Raw genomic sequence first — 24,147 nt, 5'->3', positions numbered from 1 at the left:
TAAGTGCACGAATGTTTGTAAAATAGTACACTTCATCTAGAGCTGCCAACAGCCCACACTGGCACAACTTTGGAAATGCAATAGGTCTCGCATTTGTTGGAGTTGGAGCTATTTACATTGTAAAGGTCAATGTGTTTTACTTATGCCGTAGGTCTGTATTTGTTGGCGCTATTGGCGTTATAAATGGCAATTATTTTTTCGTATGTGTTAAGGAGTTAAATGACTGGGACATTGAGAGTAACGTAAAGGCACCGAGGGCAAGAGAGGGCAGATTGTGTGAGGGTGAAACAGGTCCACATCACGACAGAATTGAGGGTTGAATGAAGAAAGAGGTGGCTAATTTAGCAATAAGCCGACAGCCAGCAAGAGCCGATGCAAGAGTTAGCTATGACTGCAGCACCAGGGCACCGGAAGGTTGATGGACAGGTGGGAGGGGCCAGAGCAAATGGCAGGGGGAGATACAACTCACCTGAAAGTTTTGCAGGAGGAGAGGAAGAGATGAACTGAGGGCCTCAAGTAGGGAGGGCAGTGGGAAAGACTCATGGGGAGAGGAGCCTGTTCGCGAGTTCTGGGATAGCAGAAGAGACAGGCTCAGAGAGAGAGGAAGTGTGGCAGACTGAGGTTAAAATGTTTTGGGGGTAGTTGGGGACCATGTGGGATGGTGTGCAGGGGAGGGAGGGGTGCAAAGACATAGGGTATAGACGCTGATAGACACTTAGGAGCAGCAAAGAAGAGATGTATGTTTAGGAGCACACTGTGTGCTGGGAGCAAGACATGACTAGCCTGCATTGAAATACCTGTATTTTCGGGCATTCTCTTGGTCAGGAAGTAAAGGGCTTTGTTAAACGAGGCGCTTTTACTTACTTTCGCTTTTAGTGCAACGAGGGTGGAAAGTGACGGGCAGGAGAGAGGCTGGGGAGCGGAACTATTGGGGCGAGAAGTTGAAAAATGTGATTCACTTTGTGACAGCAGGGGCACCCCTCTCCACTGCCACATTAATCAAGGCACTTTGGTGACACCCCGGGTGGCTAATAAGGCAACTGGGAAAGTGCTGCGAAATCCAAAAGCAAGCGCACAGAGTGGTCCCGACTGTACCCGTGCTGAGGGAGGGAGGCGAGGGAGGGAGGAGAAATACGAGACGGCCTGCCGGCCGTGAGACGTGTGAAGCAGGGGGCGGGGGGGAGCGGATACCTTTGAAGTGAGGCTAAGCTTCACTTCAAAGGTGTGGGGGGAGTGCGGCTGAGGGAACAGACGGCGATTTGGTGATGTGCACGCGCATTTTAGGTCAATGCGCAAGCGCATTGACCTAAAAGCCACGGGCACAGCACCAAATCGCCAAGTTCGGTAAAGTCTGTTTAAAAGTCTGTTTAAGCCCCAATAGAGCTTTGCCAGCTAGGCGCATGCGCCCAGCAGGCGAGCCCTAAAAAAGGACTGGGATAGGGAACGTTACTATGGGGGCCATGATGGAACGTGCAAATCTCCTCAGTATCTAATGAAAGCATAGTAAAAATATACATTCAAACAATCTGACTCATCGGCATAAAGCACAAAATAATGATAACATATAAACATAGAGAATGTCACAAGTAACATAGGAATTCCATACGGTCATTTAAACCATGGTGGACATAAATCGGACCCAGAAATTTTCCCTTTTTAGTAACGTGTTCTTGTTGTTCATAGTAACCTTGACTTGTTCCAACACTTGAAATTTCAACTGAGCCACACTGTGTCGGTTCTCATGAAAATGTGTAGCCACTGTGGATTTCAAGTTCTGAGTTCTAATGTTACTCTTGTGTTCAAGGATCCTGACACGGATCTTTCTCTCAGTGTGGCCTATGTAACATTTCCCACAGGGGCATTTTAATAGATAAATGACATTGCTACTGTTGCAAGTGGCATTGACTCGTAGTTTAATTGGATAACCTTTCATGGGATGGTTAATCGTATTACCTGGAATACAGTTATTACAGTTACTACAGTTGTAACAGGGTTTTAAACCTTTATACATAGTATGAGTGTCTGTTGCATTAGGTTTTGTCAAAATTTCTTTTAAGTTTCTACCTCTGGTGAAAGCAAACATAGGAGGTTGGCTGAAAAGGCCCTGAAAGTCTGGTTCCATGGACAAGATGGGCCAATGTTTACGAATGATACGTTGAAATTGGTTGGAAATCACCGAATATTTCGAGACCACCACCATGCGGTCTGTATGTTTTTTCGGTTTAAACTGGAGAAGTTCTCTCCTCGTTATTTTCTCACTTCAATCCACAGCCAAATCAAGGATTGGTGGGGGATATCCCCGTGCCTTTAATCTCTCAAGCACGATCTTGATCTCTTTTTTGCTCTCTTGTTCTTTAGAAACAATTCGTTCCACCCACTGATTGAGTATTTTCCCTTTAATAGTAGAGCAAGTGCAGCTCCTCTGATAGGCCTCGGTACCAGCCAGGGCCGGACTGGCCATAGCGGGCACCGGGCATTTCCCTGGTGGGCTGCCAGGGTTGGGGGCCGATTTTGGGTCCCTGGGGGCCGATTTTGTTACAGGGCAGTTTTTGCAGCATAGCTGCAATATCAGCAGCTGTAACGAAATCGGCAGAAACCAGCCCTGGTAAACAGCTCGGCCGCACCCCCAAACCCATGGGGGGCTGGCCAGGCACTTTGTCAGGGCCAGTTTTGGGTCCCAGTCTGGCCCTGGTACCAGTTTTCACTAAAGGTGAGCCGTTGACACAGGACAGTGAATATTAAATCTCGGGAGCACCACTGCCCGAGCAGGGGTAAATCATCCCCTTTGTCTTCCTGGCTCGTGCACACTTCCGATTTACCTAAACTAGGAACTTTTTCCCACTTGGTTCTTTTACAAAGGGTTTTGCTTTGTGGATGGAGTGATAATATTACATTTTATTGTGTATGATTTAAAAATAGTGCACATTACATGCAGTTATAAATGCACCTGTTTACCTAGCACCATACATTCTTACACCAGAGCTGAAAGTACCCCACCTGTACCAGAGATTCTCCAGTCCACGTGATGTACAGAACTGCCCGGGATTGGGAGGGGGGCTTTCAAAAGAAGGGTGCTGCATTTTACAAAAGTTATGCGACCATACGACGGTCACATTTCAAAAACCCAAATTCTTTATTTCTAGGCAGTAGGCACAATTGACTAATATTTACCCGCCCCTTCACCCAATTATGCAGATATTTCGCATGAGAATGGACATGACATTACTTTGTGTATCTTATTATTATTGTTCTCATGTTGGCAGTAGTATTCCATAACTTATTGATACCCATAACAACTTAGCGTGGATGAAAAGATGGATAACTTATGTTTGGTTAAAAAAATCAGCTACCAGTCTTCAAACCTTTAGCCTAAAATTTACAGTTCTCTGCAGTAAACGCGTTAACCTCCTGCACTGTCTTACGCGATTATTAAGGCAGAAGAAACAGGCGTGCATGCAATGTTTAAGTCAGGATCACCAAACTTTTTAGGACGAGCCTGAGCAGCGCATGCGCTACTCCGCGGCATGCTGTACTGGAGTATGGAATAGAAGCCATGCCCACTCTCCGCCCATATTTGTCATTGGCTTGTGTCATTGTCCTTCGTAAATGGTGACTTCTGATTCGTTAATAGGCTTGTTAGTCCTGCCCTATCTTCATTTGTAACCTCCCATGAGGACTGGCCGTTTTACTTCGGTTGATATACGGTACATCTTTTTTAGTCTGTAAGCAGTACTTTCTTTAATGAGTTTCTCCTATTGCAGGCACAACATGCTTTCCTGCAACATTCAGAGCGCCAGGCATGCTTTCACCATCCGGGCAGCCCGGGAATATGGCAACCGCTTCTTTGACTAGGTCTCACGTTTACAAGAGTTTGAGCTATTGGCATTGTAAATGATAATGCCTGTTATACATGTGTTAATTTGCAAAACAGATAAATAAAAGGCATTGTGATTTACAATGCCAATAACTTAAACTCTCGCAAATGTGACGGCTATTGCATTGCAAATGCTTGTAATACATGGCTGCTGGTGCACATTCTGATGTTCGTTTCTCACATAGCTGTTTTTTGAAAGCAGATAGTGGTGCACGCCCATGTCTCAGGCTGCACAGCACACATTCTGGCACTAGTTCCCTTACTTCCTTTGTTCGTGCATGGATACTGGTGCACAGTGGTGACTCACCGCACATATTCTCGTGCAGGCTTCCTAAGTGGCAGGTTTTCGTACAAGGATTCTGGTACAAACTCATGTCACCTGCTGCACATCACACTCTAATTGCTGGTTTTCCACGCCTGGTTTTCAGGCACAGATTTTGGTGCACACTTGTGTCTCGCGCTGCACAGTACACACTAATGTTTGCGGTACTGCACCAAGACATGCATTGCAGTTGCCTTGCTCACTAGGGACTTCTAGGAGCAGCTTGCGGTACTGCGCCAAGAAATACAATGCTGGTTCCTGGCTCACTGCGCAATAATTTGCATTGCACTAAGTCTAGCATTACTGAAAGTATGAGCTATTGTCGCTGCATTATTATTTGCAATTCCAATACCTCAAACTATCAGTAATGCGAGACCTATTGCATTGAAAATGTTTGTTTCTGCTTCCCTGCAGGTACTACCTCCTTACAGAAAAGCTCACCCAGTTCCGCTGCAGTTCTGGAGTGTCCACATGGCCGGCCAGGGTACAAGAGACACGTATCACCCATCATCCATCCCAGCTGCAAAGTGAGGCCATCATTATCACCCTCCTTCTCCAAGATGTCTCATCAGATCAGGTACCCTTCGGCGCCCTTGCTGCTGTTCCAGTGACGAGTATCGCCACTGCATATTGCACTGCCTCCCCCCCTGCGACTCCCAACCTTTTGGATACCCCTGTGGCCTCCATACCACTGATCTCACCTGTGTCCCGCCCTCCAGCACTCTCATCTGATCATGGCACAGGACGAAGGTGCCAAATACAACTCCGCTGCTTTCCTGAAACCGATTCCCCCTTCGACACTGCCAAGAAAACACAGATTGGGGCTCAGTGGCCCACATAGATTGTACAGCTTGACGACTTCATTGATGACCGATGACCGGGGGGAGAATGATGATGCCAAGATCATCAAATACATAAAACATTTGGCGGGCGGAGGAGTCAAGTAAGCCCTTAAGAAACTCCCTGACACAGATGCCGAGTCCTACCAAAAGGTCAAGGAAGCCTTTGCCAAGAAATCTGACCTAACACCAAACATCGACTATGAACGGTAACTCATCCACAAGGGGTGCCAACAGATGGGAGAGACCATGGACAAATTCGTAGAGAAACTAGAATCCCTCATCAAACACTGCCACTTCAATGACGAAGAAGCCATGCGCCTTAGACTATTTGACCGCTCCCTGTCAGACTCATTCCAGAGACGAATGATCAGGGAAACTCACAGCCCACTACTCACTGTTAGAGAAGGAACCATAGCTACAGTTAATAACACAAGAACAATTTTTCTATGTATATTACCCTCTAGGACGTAGGCCAACCGGATACAGCAAATAGGGTAATGGTGTGGTTGCTTGCCCATATACCCTGATTTGTAACTTTTTTAATCCTGCCAAGTGGAATCCATTATAAAGATAGGCGATACCCGCTTAGACAGTTTTAATATTTTTTCTCTGCATGAAGGATCCCTACTGTATGATTTCTTTCTTTCCTATATTCTGTTTTTTTCCAGCGCCTCTGCCTGGTTGGCCTGCACCAGGGAGTCGCAGCAGCCCTATGATGCAGCATGCCACTCATTGAGAGGGTGAGGGCAGTATTTACACCTTTTTGGGTTTCCCAAATTCGGTCATTTATTTTCAGCTTTTACTTCTCTTGTTTGTGTAGGTGAAGCATGGTGTTTCAAAATTTTTTATAAAAAAAAAAGACTTTTTGGAATAGGAGGGGACCGGTTGGCCCACGTCCTAGAGGGTAATATACATAGAAAAAGTGTTCCTGAATTATTGCCTTTAGTTACGAGTCCTTCCCGAGAAGGGAGTAGTATAGTTTATGGGAGAACGAGGGAAGGCTCAATCTATCTTCCCTTTTTTCTCTGGGTTAAGTAAACTCACAGCCTAGACAAGATGCTAACGGCCGCCAGAGCCATAGAGAGGGTGGAACAGTAATCAACTGCCGTGTAGGCTGGCTCTACATGCATTAAGACGGCAATGGCTATCAGAAGTAGTCACAAGCCTAACCCTGACAGGTGCAACTCTACGTCCAAGCAAGGTACAAAGTCCTGTTACCAGTGCGACCTCTCCTTTCCACACAAAGGCAAGTGTCCCCACTTGGCCAAACAAGGGTTGTGGTAAGGACAATCACTTCAAGGCTGTCTGTCACTTGTAAGACAAGAAAAAGAAGTTCGACCACCAAACACAACAAGATCAGAAGGATGACACAAGGCACCACCACCAAAGGTCAGATGACACCCACAAGAAATGCCATGTACTCCGCATTCACTCCACCAGAAGCCAGAAGTCATCACCATCGTCACCCAGTGACTCATCACCAGTGTCCTTGACGAGCGACAGCGAAGGAGATGATTACCTACTCATGATGTCTATCGACAAGCCGGCACGCACATGGTTCCTCTACAAGTACATCTAGGTGATCAAACTCTCGATTTCATTGTAAACAGTGGGGTCTCAGTAAACGTAATGGGACAGCGAGACCTGGCCCATCTCCACCCTAAACAGAAAATACAAATGTCGTAGGAAAGCAGATCCACAGATGAGCAGGAAGACACCCACTGACTTGCACCAGAAGATTCTGGTACCTCCTCCACTATAAAGGAAAGGAAACACACATCCACATCATAGAAGGCCACCTATCAGGCCACATCGTCTGCTAGAGACAGCTATACAGCTAGGGATAGCCACCGTTCACAACAAAGAGGAAGCGATGATGCAAGTCACATCAGATGGTGCTGAAAGAAAATGCCCAATGGCGCATCTAAAAGTGAATAACTACCCCCTAACATTTCTCATTGACAGTGCAGCATCTGTCAATATCATACCACTGGACCACTTACGAGAACTCCAGCCGCCACCCTTCCTGACTCAATCAGATGTGCGAGTCTATACCTTGGCTGCATCCAAACCACTTGACAGCTCCAAATCATTTATAATTTTATAAACAAGATTTTGGGACGACGTTGGGTTTACTATGGTGCACTAGGGATAGTACACAAAAAATCACACTTGTGGACACTCTACCAACTACCGGGGCACCGTCCCACCCCGGATGAAACTGAGCTAATACAACAAAAAGAGCTGGGAGTGCAATATTTATGTCAGAAACAATTTAAGTATTTAATGAAAAACATATAAATCAATTAATGCGAAAATACAGTCAAAATTCTTCTTTTTCTTGTTTTTCCGCAGCCGACGCGTTTCGTCCTAGAGGCAGGACGTCATCAGGGCTGCAATAATAAACACACAATACAAATACATCATTATATGTATACAATATCACTCAATAGCCTTAGTAACCTGTGAAATGAAACAACATGTCCACAGGTAACATATTCAATCCAATACAGCTCCTGGTGCCGAATGATACTGTCTGAACATTAATTAATATAACAGTTCTGCTGATAAGCGGGAATACATTCCTCAAATTTATACAATTGGTTCGATCCAGTGCAGATTTCTCAACATATTGTTGTTCCTGAATTTACACACTAACATGTTCAATCTACATCCTGTAATGAAGTGCTAGCAAACTGTTGTACAAGTGTTGAAAAATAATCATTCATGGATAGTAGACCGCTCACCTAATATTTGTTGAAATGTGAATCTTCTTTTGTTATGGCTCCTAATTTTAAACCAGTGGTCTAGGTAACAGTTACTTCAAGAGGCCGATTCTTCATGTGCACTCTAGTAATATTATCAAACTGAGGTGAGGCAGAAAAACGGAAAAACCAATGAGTAACCCAGTCAGTTTCTGAATATCCACCCAATTAACCTTCAAGTTTTCTTATCATCCTGTACTGCCTCCATATGCCAAACCATGATAGTATCCATACCTTTTCAAACTCAACGTTTCGTCTTCTCTCTATATCGATTCAACCATATTTTAAATCGAGAGTCTCTTAAAAACGATCCACCCGTGGCTTCTCGCACCTACAAAACATCCAGAACACACTAATATCATCTAGAATTCTATATTAATCCTCTTTGATGTCAGCCCAGGGTGTTGCCCTATTCACTCACCGCTTTCCAATATAGTGCAGCCAAGCGGGAAAACAACTTCTAAGTCTGCCGTCACAATGTCCATATAATCATCAACAGCTTCCCGCACCTACAAAACATCCAGAACACACTAATATCATCTAGAATTCTATATTCATCCTCTTTGATGTAAGCCCAGGGTGTTACCCTATTCACTCACCGCTTTCCAATATAGTGCAGCCAAGCGGGAAAACAACTTCTAAGTCTGCCGTCACAATGTCCATATATTCATCAACTGCTTATTCTAAAAAATATTGATGACAAAAAAGGACAGATGCTGTAAATTAGGCATATCTTATACTGGAAGTTCACCCGGTTGGCGTGGTCATAGGCTTCACGAGGCGAGTTTACGAAGGTAAGCGAGATACTGAGGTAGTGAGGAATACAAGAAAGAACTGAATAGGGTAACACCCTGGGCTTACATCAAAGAGGATGAATATAGAATTCTAGATGATATTAGTGTGTTCTGGATGTTTTGTAGGTGCGGGAAGCTGTTGATGATTATATGGACATTGTGACGGCAGACTTAGAAGTTGTTTTCCCGCTTGGCTGCACTATATTGGAAAGCGGTGAGTGAATAGGGCAACACCCTGGGCTGACATCAAAGAGGATTAATATAGAATTCTAGATGATATTAGTGTGTTCTGGATGTTTTGTAGGTGCGAGAAGCCACGGGTGGATCGTTTTTAAGAGACTCTCGATTTAAAATATGGTTGAATCGATATAGAGAGAAGACGAAACGTTGAGTTTGAAAAGGTATGGATACTATCATGGTTTGGCATATGGAGGCAGTACAGGATGATAAGAAAACTTGAAGGTTAATTGGGTGGATATTCAGAAACTGACTGGGTTACTCATTGGTTTTTCCGTTTTTCTGCCTCACCTCAGTTTGATAATATTACTAGAGTGCACATGAAGAATCGGCCTCTTGAAGTAACTGTTACCTAGACCACTGGTTTAAAATTAGGAGCCATAACAAAAGAAGATTCACATTTCAACAAATATTAGGTGAGCGGTCTACTATCCATGAATGATTATTTTTCAACACTTGTACAACAGTTTGCTAGCACTTCATTACAGGATGTAGATTGAACATGTTAGTGTGTAAATTCAGGAACAACAATATGTTGAGAAATCTGCACTGGATCGAACCAATTGTATAAATTTGAGGAATGTATTCCCGCTTATCAGCAGAACTGTTATATTAATTAATGTTCAGACAGTATCATTCGGCACCAGGAGCTGTATTGGATTGAATATGTTACCTGTGGACATGTTGTTTCATTTCACAGGTTACTAAGGCTATTGAGTGATATTGTATACATATAATGATGTATTTGTATTGTGTGTTTATTATTGCAGCCCTGATGACGTCCTGCCTCTAGGACGAAACGCGTCGGCTGCGGAAAAACAAGAAAAAGAAGAATTTTGACTGTATTTTCGCATTAATTGATTTATATGTTTTTCATTAAATACTTAAATTGTTTCTGACATAAATATTGCACTCCCAGCTCTTTTTGTTGTATTAGCCCAAATCATTTATAGCTAAAGTACAACACTGAAAGAAGTGAGTGGATATACCATTCATGTGCTACGGGGAAAAGCGTCAGGAGTCTGCCACCTCAGCTTCGAAACACCTGCGGAGTTGGGACTCATCTCCATCAATTACCACCAGTCGAAAGGTCCCACTCCATGGACCTCACCCATAGTAGTTGTATCGAAAAAGATGACCAAGATGATGTCTATATATGCGTAGACATGAGGCAGCCTGTTGGGACGGGAAGTCTCCTGCATGTCTCTGGAGAGAGTGCTTCCCCTGCCTTATGCTAATCTCCAGGCAAGTCGCTCCAAAGCTACTGTATAGTTTCTAGATCCCTACCTCAGTGAGCATGACAATCGTACATGTCCACTGAGGGTCTCCCTGTTTACATGGATTGAGACCCTAGAGCTTGGCTCTGAGGTCGAGGGGGCATGCCTAGTGCACCCCTATTTTTCAGAGAGTGGCTACTGCCCTCTCTATTAAGGCTGTGGTAGACTGACAGTGGTGGCAGCAATAAATCTATAGTCAGGAGGGGTGAGTCCCTAGGCCACTCCTGACCAAGTCTGTGCAGTTTGCCATGCCGTGGGCCTGTTGCCTTTGTCTGACTGATGTGTGTTTGAGAGCCCGTGGGTGTACAGGGGAAGAATGGTGATTTGAGCCAGTGTGAGGAATGCGAGCTGTTCTGCTGGACATCCCAACTCCCCCCGTTCCCCTCCCTATTTCCTTAGAAAGGCCTGGTGGGCTGGGGTAGACACTCTGCTCTTATCTGGGTTTAGCTGCACTAACTTTGTGGAGAGAATCCTCCCCCACTGGTCAGGGCCCCCTGGGCTGGAGTTAATTAAAATTCCTCTTCTAGAGGGTTGCGCAGCCTGATACCAGAACAGGACCTGCTACATACTTTACCCATGCATTGAACACGTGGGGAATGGTCTGTGATTGGAGGTGTATTCAGAATGCAGGAAGCGGCAGACCCTCTGATTGGATGAGCCTATCAAGCAGAGGTGATAAAAGTCTGGCCTGAGTGGTCAGCTGTTGTTCAAGACTGGTCTATGACTGACGAGTGGCCACACCAGAGCCCTCGGACAGTAACCAGCCGCGACCCCGCGGTGTGAAGACAGAAGATAAGACTGTTCACTGATCCTTGGCGAGTAGCATTCTAAAAACGCGACCTGCAATGCACTGATGTGTACTAGTGTGTTGTGTGCTATTTACAAGTCACTTTGCTCGTTTTTACTGTGATTTGAAAAATTGCATTTTTTCATACTGTGTTGCAGACAGCATTCTCTCAGCCTACCTGCACTCATTTTCGCCGCATTTGCACGACTCTATCGGCCGTTTTGGGGCTTTTTAAGGGCTAGGAAGTTACTTTCACGGCGGCCATCTTTGTGAGGGCAAGAGCGGTGGGAGCGCTCTAGTGTCCCCATAAAAGGAGCCCTTTGACCGTGCTCGCGAGATCCTTGGCGAGTAGCATTCTAAAAACGCGACCTGCAATGCACTGATGTGTACTAGTGTGTTGTGTGCTATTTACGAGTCACTTTGCTCGTTTTTACTGTGATTTTAAAAATTGCATTTTTTCATACTGTGTTGCAGACAGCATTCTCTCAGCCTACCCGCACTCATTTTCGCCGCATTTGCACGGCTCTATCGGCCGTTTTGGGGCTTTTTAAGGGCTAGGAAGTTACTTTCACGGCGGCCATCTTTGTGAGGGCAAGAGCGGTGGGAGCGCTCTAGTGTCCCCATAAAAGGAAACAGCAGTCTCCCGCGCTAGCGGTCGCGTTTGCGGGAGCACCGTCCCCAGCGCCGGAGTCTGGCCAGAGTCAGCCCGTCTGCGCCCGTCCGCGCGAAGGCCGCGCCAGGCGCCAGACCCCCTGCTAATCTGGGGCTGCAAATCTGCAAGGTAAGATGCGCTACTCTAAGCAAGAGTTATGGAATCTACAACATCAGACGTGCACCTGTACCAGGCGGAACCCTGCTCACATCTTGCACCCATTGCCCCACCCTTCCAAGTTATGTATATTTACTAAATCAAACCTAAAACCACCTCAATCCACATATACTACCCTTAGGATGGGTCACCTCAATGTCAGATCGATGCAGAAGCATCATCTTGACATACATGACCTTCTAGCGGATTATTCCCTTGACGCCTTGTTCATGACCGAGACGTGGCTCCATGATGACATGGACTCGGTCATCAACCTGGCCACCCCTATTGGGTTCACTACATATACCGTTAACAGAAATTCTAGAGGGGGCGGACTTGCACTTATAGCTAAAGCGCACCTCGCCTGTCAATTAACCAAAGCTGACATTAGGGGCAGCGAAAGTGCTTGGTTCTCCATTAAAGCCAACCCTCAATTTTGCGTTACTGGCCTCTTGATTTATAGACCCCCTGGCGCGGATACTCCTTTCACCAACTCGCTCCTACATCACCTGGGCACTAACATCACTAAATCTTCCAATTTTACGATCATAGGCGACCTTAACCTACATTTCGACCGGGACACTGAACCTAAAATTTCCACCTTCTTGGCGGATCTTTCCGCTCTCCAGCTTAATCAACTCGTGAGTGGCCCCACCCATAGAGCAGGACACCTCCTTGATCCCATCTTCTCTAACATTGAGAATGGGATCGTCGATGCACCTATCCCTATGGTGTGGACTGACCACCATTTGGTGATCATGACAGTCCCTTGTAAATCCGCCCCTGCATTGGCACGCACCCCTCAAGTCCAGAAGCGTCCGTGGAGAAAACTCCGCCTGGAGGAGCTTTATGAGCTCTTAAAGATTAATCCTCCTCTTCTGAGTGACGACAGTGACCTAGGATACGATCAGTTTTGCCAATGGATAATTCAAGCTTTGGACTCCTTGGTCCCAGCTAAGTGGGTTAAAGCTCATGCCCACGGGGCTAACCCCTGGTATAATTTAGACCTAGCCACGCTGAAAAAGGAATGTAAAAAAGCGGAAAGAGGATGGAGAAAAAATTACGATGCCAACCTCAAGCATGCCTATGCTCAATTGCAGAAAACTTATCATCGCCAGGTCTGTAGAACGAGGGCGGCTTATTACGCCACTGAAATCAATAATAGCACTAATGTCTCTAAAACTGTTTTCAAAATTGTAAAAGATCTTACTGCAAAGAAAACCACCATTTCTGCTGTCACCTATCCAGACCTATGTAACAACATGGCCAATTTTTTTACGGACAAAATAAAGAAAATTTACGAGACCTTCCCCCATTCCCCTCAGCCTTCCGTTACGTTAGACCCTAGCAGACCTTGTCTGTACCCCCTTCCCGCACTAGAACGTGTGAGTTTTGATAAAATCTGTAAAAAAATAAAATCTGGCTCCCCGGCCGACCCTTTAAAACCTGAGACCTTCTGTGTAGCCAATGAGCTTATCACGGAACCAATACGAAATATTATCAATCAGTCTCTTTCTATGGCCAAAATTCCTTCTAAATGGAAGCAGGCATGGGTATCTCCCATTTTGAAAAAGCCCACTCTGGATCCTACCCTTCCTGAAAATTTTCGGCCCATCTCCCTTCTTCCTTGGCCAGCTAAAATCATGGAAGCACATGTCAACACCATCCTCACCAACTTCCTCCTAACCAATAACATTCTGGATGACTCCCAACATGGGTTTAGAGCGGGTCACAGCACCGAGACAGCCTTGCTTAGTGTTACAGAGGACCTCCGTACCATTCTTGACACCGGCGGAACGGCAGCACTGATCCTGTTGGATCTCAGTGCTGCCTTCGATACGGTGTCACACGAGGTCCTCTTAATGAGATTGGAGGAAGCTGGAATCATAGGTACGGCCCTGGGATGGTTTAAAGACGTCCTTGCCAACAGATCCTTTAAAGTGTCTACCCCCCCTTACATCTCAGAAGAGCACAACATTGGACAGGGGGTGCCTCAGGGGTCATCTCTGAGCCCCACCCTGTTCAATGTTTACGTCCGACCACTGGCAGAAGTGGCCAAACAGAGTGGTCTGACGTTAGTATCGTACGCAGACGACACCCAGTTGGTGGTGGCTCTCAATGGTAACAACGGTCTGGAGGCCCATCACTTCAAGCAGACCCTTACTGACATCACCAACTGGATGACGGCGAATTTCCTCCAGCTCAATGCTGGGAAAACGGAAATACTGCTCTTGGGAAAAACACCGCAGCCTGGGGCGGTAACTGGTGGCCTGACAGTCTAGGCCAACCGCCTAAGCCTAAGGACTGTGTAAAAAATCTGGGAGTCTGGGTCGACTCTGCATTGAAATTTACTCATCATACAAAAAAAGTTACAGCTATCTGCTTTGGCATCCTGCGCAACATAAGACCTAAGCTGAAGTTCTTCAACTGTCACACCCGCCAGGTTATTGTCCAAGCTATTATCCTCTCTAGGCTGGATTATGCCAGCTCCCTTTTACTGGGCGCTAATCAGGCGGAAGTTGTTAGACTTCAGAGAGTGCAGAATGCTGCCGCCAGAGCGTTGGTAGGTCTTCCCCGCCACTCTTCAGTGGCGGGAGTTCGGAAAAAACTGCACGGGAAAAAGGATTCAGTTTAAGGCACTTTGTCTCGCCTTCAAAATCCTTAAAACCGCCTCCCCCCGATGCTGTGCCCCCTCCTGACGAAGTATATCCCTGGGAGGCGACTGCGCTCAGCAGGACAACATCTGGTGGTCATTCCCCGTACCAATCTAGCCAGAATGGGCGGTCGTTCCTTCAGCTTGCTCGCTGCCAAGCTCTGGAACAGCCTTCCGGAAAATATTCGTGGCATTCAGGATCTGTTGGCTTTTAGAAAAGCCATAAAAACCCATCTTTTTCAGTAACTGTATCTTTTCTCTTCGGGTATTCCCCTTCTGTTTTTAGTTTCGCTCGCAGCGCCGGGACGCCCCTTTGCTGGGGCAGCCGAGCGCTATATAAGTTCCCAATACAATACACTGCGGTCTGGAAGGAAGGCATCATTAAGGACCAGCTGTTTGTGAGGCTTGGATGAGCGTTCGCTTTGGACCAAGGAAATTACAGACAGCTGCCCAAGGTGTGGGAAGGAAGCTTGCGGCACATCACCAAAGGAGTGGGAAGGAAGCTTACAGCACATCACAGAGGCTGGTGGAAAGAAGCTTACAGCACATCACAGAGGCTGGTGGAAAGAAGCTTGCAGCACATGACGAGAGCCAGAGAGGATTCTAGTCTTTGAAGGTGAGATCAAATCCCCTCTAGGCTCCTCCCGTGCGCTGTGGGAGCCTGTACAAGCAGTAACTGGGAATAGAGGCCAGTGAAGCAGGCCCCCACCTTTCTTTTTGTGAACTCTGAGGGTATCAGGGTGAACTGGCACTCTGCCCAGCCACTACTCTCCAACAGCTAGCCAGTGGCTACTGGACTAGTGGGACTCCAGTAAACTGTGCCAAGACATCCGGCACCTTGATCATATCCCTGACACCACTAGAGCGGTGTCCTCACTCACAATGGGAGGGCACTTCTGTTGCTTTGGGTGGGGGGTTATGGGGCTGATCATGAACATTTGACTTAACATCATATGCTGAAACTATATCCTTTCAATACAAAGTTTGGTATCAAGGCTCTAGTGAATGAGAACAGCCCTGTGTAACATGATCTGTAATATGCAATGCTTACTGTGTGTTTTCATGTTAACTGTGTTTTTATAGTGCTTGGCGTCTAGGCGCTATAATACTGTTTGAGGTCAGAACTCTGTCCCAGAGGGTTGTAGAGACTTCTGGTTTTCACTGTTTATCCTAGTTTTATGTGTAGAATAATTATCTTATGTGTATTAAAGTACTTTTCTTTTATAAAAAGTAAAGCACTGACTGGACATTAAGTTTATCAGATGGTGGTACGGTTTACACTGTATTCTGAATGTCTAACCCCACCTCACCTCCCTGAGTAAGCCTTGGACTGCTCTGTCTCGCTACCCTGAGAGAGTCAAGTGCTGGAGAGGAGTACTTGGTTATCCAGTTTTGGGTCCCTTAGTACTGAGGCCCCAGGACATCAGTGAGGGAACAATCCAGTTGATGCGATTGGAGCGCAGTTACCCCTGAGTGCCCTGGTGCCCAGGAAGCCGGGTCTAACACAGCCCAACAGAGCAAGTGAAAGAGAGAGACACCTGAGACACCACATTGCCAACATGATAGCTCAAATGAATGGCACCACTCTAATCTCGAAATTAGAACTGAACAAAGGCTATCATCAGCTAGAGGTTTAAGAAAACTGCAGATATATTACAACATTTTCTACACACATAAAACTCTTTTCTATACAAAAGGCTCAACTTCAGAATCTTGTCAGCTACCAAAATCGTTCAAGACGTAATTTGTTGAAACATACAGCAAGTCCCCAATGCCATCAATGACAGCGATGACATTCTTGTCTTTAGCATCATGAAGCGAGACAGTGACAAAGCACTTCGCCACATTTGCCAGCTCCTCTCAGAGGCTGGTCCAGCGCTCAACACCACCATGTGTGAATTTCTTAAAAGGTACATTCAATTCTTTGCCCATATCTTCTCGGCAGACGGCATGACTCCAGACCCTTAGAAAGTGAAGGCCCCCTGAGTGTCCAAACCCCCAAGAGATGTCAGCATGTTGCGATCCTTCCTCGGGATGGTCAGTTACTGTGCCAGGTACATCCAGGACTCTGCCACTCTCAGCGCAACGCTGCGTAACGGTACAAAGCAGCAGGCGGATTTTCAATGGTCTCCTGAGTGCAATAGCAGCTTCTGGGCAATCAAAACAGCGATCAAAACCACCACTGTGATGGCTTACTTCGACCTCTCACTCCATGCGGAACTAACTATTGACGCCAGCCCTGTGGGGTTGGGTGCCATACTGGCACAACACAGTGTTTGGCCAGATGCTTAGAGTTGCGTTGTTGCCCATGCAGGTAGGAGCCTCATGGACACGGAAAAAGCCTACTCACAACCTGAAAAGGGAAGCCTAGCTGGTGTTTGGGTGTGCGAACACTTCCACATCTTCCTCTATGGGAAACAATTCACCATTGTCATGGATCATCAGGCTCTACTCACCATCTTTGGCAACTCCAAAGCTAAGATGCCCCCAAGCATCGAACGATGGGGGTTGAGACTCCAGGAATGAGACTATGATATCATCCACAAACCGGACCACAACCCTGTGGACTACTTCTAGAGAACCCCGCTACAAGGGACCTAGTCATCGAAATCGATAGCTGGAGGGTACCTCAACTTTATTCTCCACATGAGTACATCACCGGCACTCTTAATCACCCAGATTGCCCCTGCCACCCAGGAAGAGCATAGTCAAACACATCAGAGAGACGCAAGAATGGTCTGACAAAACAAAGAAATCAAAGGGAGACACTCCCTTTGATTTCTGAGGACGTCAAAAAGTTCCACAACATACAAGAAGAATTAACTGTAACCAATAAAGGAATCATTCCAATATGTTCAAGAATAGTACTGCTTGTCTCAGGAGGAAAGCCATCAAACTAGCACAGGAAGGACACCACTGTATTGTAGCCCCAAAACGTGCCCTACAAGAAAGTGTGTGATTACTGTGACTAGATGAGCAAGTGGGAAACGAACGAAAAGCCAAGCAGGTCTTCGTCTGCCTATCGCCAACAACAAACCAACACCCGATAACGATGTTGGACCTCCAAGATGATGTGTGGGAGCACCTAGACATTGACTTTTTTGGACCACTCACAAATGGCAAATACTTACTAATTCTCATGGACTAGCACACGCACTTTTCCATCGTCAAGAACATCTCATCTACAGGGCTAAGTAATTAAAGCATTTTAACATATTTGCTAACTGGTGAATGCCAAAAATTCACAAATCGGACAATGGCACACTATTCAATGGGAAAGAGATCATGGGCTTTCTAGCAGTAGAGCGCTTCATGGGCCCGCTCCAAAGAACTGTCCAGGGGGCCCAAGCCGAAGGTATGATAATTGTTCAAGCTGAATGGTCCACACACAGCTGCCATACAGGCCTGAGGAAACCCGGGCTGATACTGAAAAGAAGAAGAATAGAAATACCTATTCAGATGCCAATAGAAAAGCACACAGTGACCCAATGGTAGTAGGAGACTAGGTGGTGGTCAGACAAAGACAGCGACGAAATGCCGACCCTCCTTTTGACATTGAGGCTCTGCAAATAACAGAGGAGAGGAAAGGAACCATGGCCACTAACATAAGACCGGGCAAAACAATCACACGTTATGTGTCGCAAATCAAGTGGGTGCGGCAGCCATCAGAGACACCATCTAGAGACTGTGATTCAACCTGGAATACCTTTGAGCCCACCAGTGGGAAACAAGTCAGAAGAGAAGAAAAATAATCTGCACGACCACCTGTGAATGTTTCAAGATCGGGACATTAAATAGGTTGCCCGAACAGATTTACTGAATAGATTAGATATTGATACATAAGACTAACATGGTAATTAACCTGGGTGAAGTTTGGGGTTGGCATTAGGGTCCTGGAGAGACGACTCCTCTGCCTCGGGACAGAAGAACAGGCAGTCCATCAGAGGTAGGAGGAGTCGCGTCTGGAGGGCCAGGACAGTGATAAGGAAAAGGGATAGCGGATCTAAAATGATAAGGAATAAAGGGAGTTAAACTGACCCTGGGTCTCCGCTCTTCTTTTATGAGGGGTACTATAGAGAGTGGCATTCTTTAGTTTGCCCATCGAAGATCCCACCTGTAATGGATGGTTTTCCAATTTTTTAAGTTTAGTGCTTAACTTGAGCTGGTGGTTTCCGGTGCTGGACACAAGCACTTAACTGTCAAGACCGGGACTTATGACAGTCTGCTACATGGTGGCATTGTATATCTAATTTAGAGATGAAGTCAACAACAGTTGTTTATTCATTCAATATACAGTAAAAATGACTGATACCTGCCGCCCAAGCTATTCTTATAGCATGGAGCCAATGAAATAATTTGAATAGTCACACTTGTGGGATGTTAGTAGCTGTGTTGGTACTGCAATAGAGAGCACTGTCATGGGCAATAGGTATCGCAAGTTGCAGTTGCCTCCTGAAAAGGTCCCTTGTACTTATCTTTTTAACAAATTAAGCACTGACTAGGTTGGTCTAGCCACAGGACCTTGCGGTTACATTTAGGGCGAAAATGGAAGGGCATGTTCTTCACCTATCTCTCCTTGAGTCATTCACATACGACAAGGACTGAAAACCTCCCGTTTGGGTCCTTTCTAAAGTGGTCGATGGAAGTGCATTTCCGCTTGTCCCGTAGAAGATGACTCCAGTCCCTGGAGTCAAAGACTTGTCTTCTGTGACTGAACGGTGACGGAGCTCGGAAGAGCATGCCTGAGGCTGATGTTGGAAAGATTCACTATCCAAGGGAATGAATGACGGAACCCCACATGCATTTACCATGCATGCCTTTACAATTCAGTCTCTACCCCAACTGTGACGTTAGCACGCAAGTTGGAACAACGACTTGTCTTAGCGGGCCTCTGGACTTTGGAATAGTATAACTTACAATTCCTTACATAAAAACCAACACCGGTCAAACAACGCGCCCTCTAAAGCAAGTAGTTAACGACTTGTGGGGTAAAGGAACGGGTGGTAACATCGCAGTCGGATAGTGACTGTATTGTGAAGGCAGATAGTGGTAAAGCCTGCGTGGTAAAGGATATTTCCCAATCTAAGGTGGAGTCTTTGTGCATGGTTTGTTTCAGTAAGGGATCACGTCAGGGGAATACAATTCGCAGCTCCTGAGCCTGACACAAGATGGCAGGAGTCTGCACAGCATGTGACCTAAAGCAGCACGTGCTGCAAACTGGCTCAAACCAACTTAAAGCAAATCAAACTAGGTTCATTCTTCTATTATGTTCCCAAGATATTATGCCAGATAAGGCTTAGAATGAATCCTGTCAAGTTCATTTTTCGTTTCTGTTGCTGGCCAGTCATTAGATTTGTTTCGCTTAAGTGTGCCAGAATTATGTGTGCAGTCAGGTCCTCTCATCCTCATGAAATTATAAACATCATAATTCTGATTACTTTGGGATGCAATCAATTGATAATGACCCCATCGAAAAATAATTTAATTTAATGTTATTGTACTTGTAGAGTGCAACAATCATCCCAGGGGATAGTACGGCTCTAGGAGAGCTCAAAACCTGTTTTAAAGATGTTTGGTTACCAGAGACATCAGCAAATGGATCCTAAACTGCAATTCGCAAGTCGACAGCAATTAAGTCCTAAAAATATCCATGTTTTCAGCTTCTTCATAAACCTCAAATGGTCGTCAGTGAGGGGTAGATCTAAAGGAAGATCATTCCAATGAGCAGCCGCCAAATATGAGAAGGAGCAAACCCCCCCGCTCTGGCCTTTATGCATCTGGTTTTAGCCAGAGCGAGCGTGGTTGCAGGACCTCAAGTTGTGAGGGAACATCAAAACTGACTTTGTCCTGCAGGATTCTGGGTCCAAATTTATGTAAGGCTCTATGCGCATAGCACAGTAATTTAAACTTGGCTTTTTGGAGCATAAGCAGCCAATGAAGCTCCTTTAAGGACTCTGCCGCTGAGCTGTACTTATTTTTGTTCCAAACCAGCTTTGCTACAGCATTCTGAGTTACCTGCAGTCAAGGGAAAAAGTAGTCGGCCATGCCAACATAGAGCACTTTCCTATAGATCCGTTCGCTGGTCAAGGCCTGGGTAATTGTTTTTCTCCAGTACAAAAGGATCCATATAAAAAGTATCCATAGTAGTTTTAGCATGAAACATTTCCCACACAGTACTCAGACTTGATTTTGCATGTTTAGTGCATTGTCCACCAGGGAAACCCAACTTTTTTACAACCCGTTTTGGCTCGGGAGCGGTATTTAATGACTTGGGCCACAAGGTTGCCTCCCAGACTAGGTGTTCTTCTACGAAAAGCAGTATCTCTGAATTCTCTGCATTTAATTTCAGACAGGGAGCTGTTATTCAATTTGACGTTTCTGAGAGGCAGTTAATCAGGTTGCTCCTAGTGTCCTCATATCTTTCTTCAATGTCTATCAGCAGCTGCGTGTCATCCGCATAGGAGCAGATATTAAAACCCCATTTCTTATCAATCTTGTCCCGAAAAGAAACATAAGCATTAAAAAGAGTTGGACTCAAAGAGGTTCCTTGCGGACACAACAGTTGATTGTTCTTGGGTTGGAAGAAAAGGAGGCCATTTGCACTCTTTCGGTTCTATTATATAAAAAAGGAAGTAAACCATTGAAGATATTTAGAGTGTAGTCCGTTTTCATGTAGAATGTTCAACAGGCGGCCATGAGATACGGTATCAAAAGCCACCGACAACTTCAAAAGGATCAGAGCTGCAGCTTTACCCTGGTCCACCAGAAGTATGATGTTATCTACTGCGGCTAGTAAGGTAGCCTCCTTGCTGTTCATAGCTCTAAAACCTGTCTGTAAGGGATCCAGGACCTTGTTAGTCTCTAGAAAGTCTGTTGAATCAAAACTAGGCAAGACGACGGGGGACAACCTGTGTGCACTGGAAAGCTATTTATTAAATTATCTACAACCTATTCGTTCACCATCGGTACGCTTTACTTCTTGTGGTTCACCGTCACCAACCACTAATCCTACTATTACTCTAATTCAGAAGGAGCGTTGATATTTTAAAAAAATTATCACAATTTAATATGAAAGTCCAAAAGAAGATCCTCCAGATGTATGATATTAAGACCTTTTCTTTATTCAGTCAAATCATCAATTTCAGCAATCTTGAAAAACAGTTAATACTTTTGACAGACAGCGCGTTTCGTCCCCTTCCGGGACATCATCAGGACTTCAGCCACAATAAATCCATTGGTCTTTGTCAAATCTTGCATCGTATATCTTGTGTTCTACTGCGACCACATGATCAGAAAACATAATTTATCTTTTATTCAATTGTTACTCGCATCCAAAAACTAAATCGTTGCCCAGATGGTCGGATTCCTTCTAAGCACAAAATACTGCAGTCAATCTTCAGCGTTTGTCTAAATCAAACTCTTTAATATATCAGTTTTCACATCTCACAGCGCACGTTTGAATGGTAATGCTTCTAGGCTCCCAGATTCTCAAAATCACTGTATGTCTCTTATCATTCAGGCCCAAACATCGCCAGGCGTCCCTCTTCCGGCTCGATAAATCCGGATTTATCGAGCCGGAAGAGTTTTTGGATGCGAATAACAATTGACTAAAAGATAAATTATATTTTCTGATCATGTGGTCGCAGTACAACACAAGATATACGATGCAAGATTAGACAAAGACCAATGGATTATAGTGGCTGAAGCCCTGATGATGTCCCGGAAGGGGACGAAACTCGTTGGCTGTCAAAAGTATTAACTGTTTTTCAAGCTAGCTGAAATTGATGATTTGACTGAATAAAGAAAAGAACTTAACATCATACATCTGGAGGATCTTCTTTTGGACTTTCATATTAAATTGTGATAATTTTTATTAAATATCAACGCTCCTTCTGAATTAGAGTAATTGTTTGTTGACCCACCTCCCCAAAACTTTAGATAGATAAGGAAGTTGAGAAATTGGTCGGTAGTTCGCAAGATTAGAGACTTCCGGGCCTGCTTTTTTTTTTTAATAAGTGGGAATACAACGGCTTATTTTCATGAGTCCGGGAACACAGCAGAGTCTAGCGATTGATTAAGAATTTGAGTTACATAGGGCCATAGGACCAGTGTTAGACGAGAAAAAATAAATGGGGGACGGGTCAAGCAATGATCCTGATTTGACCTCTCTGATTGCCTTTGCTACTTCCTCTTGTGTAAAAGGAACAAAGTTTCCTAAGTGTGAACGTGCTTCGGAGTGGGGATCTAAAGTTTTCCAATCTGTATCCTCTAATGTAGTTTGGATTTTGAATGCAAAGTAGATTTGGGAAATTTTTTACGAAGAAAAAGTTGCTAACTTTCTCACAATTATCAGCCGAAGGGGTCAGTGCATGGGATATGCTAGCTGGTGTACAAAGTTCCTTCATAACTTATAAATCTTTGAACCCATCAACTTAAAACAATCCATCCTTGTCTGGAAATGTATGGACACTCAATCACCAGCCTTCTTAAATGTTGAAGATGAGTTTCATCCCTTCAGCTGTGGCAAAACATTCCCAAGTGTGCAATAAGCAACATGAAAATAAGGCTGTATCAAAACTTTCTTTAGGGATGATCATAAAGATAGATAACAGATAACCTGATCAATTAATCTACTGGATCTACACCCAAATAAACCGTTATAGAAGACATCCAAAGCATAAATCTTACTTTAAAAGATGTATCCCAACAGGCAATTGTGACTGGCCCTACAGCTGGTGATTATTTTGGGACAATGCCTCCTGGTTAATGTTATAAACCAATACCACTGTTAGCAATAAGGGTGAATTTCAATCCCACAAGAGATGCACATTAGTTTACAGGGGCGGCTCCTCCATTAGGGCGGAGGAGCGTCGCCCCACTGCTTTCTTGCAGTGCGAGAAGCAGAAACATAAAATGCTATTTTAAATTCCATTTTGTTTCTGCTGCTTGTGCTGTGAGAAATCAGAACGGTATGCCTGGTTGGGGACGGGCGGGTCGGGGAGGAGTGGCATGCCCAATGTTATGGGCCGTTCTGGTCAACCCTCTGGGGCCGACCAAATCAGTCATGCGCACTCTGGATTTTCTCTGTGTAGGCTGCATGCAGCCTTCATAGAGAAAATGTCCTCCCTACAGGCGCCCGGCTGGGCGCCGTCCGCAACAATCACAATGCTGCCATTGCAGAATTGTGATTGGCTTTGGGGATGGGAGGGGCGGGAGGATGCCGGCTTTCTGACGTGGCATCCAGCTAGGAGCAGAGGCGGCACAGGCACTGTAAGTGAAGTTTTTATTATTTAATTTTAAAATCACTCCCTCCCCACCCGTGCGAACACCAGCGCAATCCCCTCACCCGCGAGTCATGCGAGCGACGACTGCATTAGTGACCATTACCACAGATGATCGAGCTGGTACAGGGTGAACCATAATGGCAGAAACACTGCATAAACTAAAAAAATATATATGCATGACCATTCTCTCGTAATTTTTTTAAATGATGACATGGTTTATGGAAATGTAGACACATTAGGGAATGTGTTTGTGTGGCACTGGGTGCTCCCACTTGTGGCACCATGCCCCCTTCTCTGTCACTGCAAATCTCATAAAATACATCTAAAATATAAATGACATATAAAAATCTGCTTGCAGCTTGTAGTGCTGTAGGCTCCCCTATTTTGCACTCCTGGGTCCTACCATCTAGTGTTGTGTGCCAACGAAGCAAGTAGTTTTTCTTCTAAATAGAGGACATTATTTTGCTTTTTACCATTCCAAATATACAGCTCCGCCTCAGTATT

The sequence above is a fragment of the Lissotriton helveticus genome, chromosome 8 (assembly GCF_964261635.1).
Source record: "Lissotriton helveticus chromosome 8, aLisHel1.1, whole genome shotgun sequence".
NCBI lineage: Eukaryota > Metazoa > Chordata > Amphibia > Caudata > Salamandridae > Lissotriton > Lissotriton helveticus.
The sequence above is the reverse complement of the archived record's forward strand: the minus strand, read 5'-3'. Positions refer to the sequence as shown.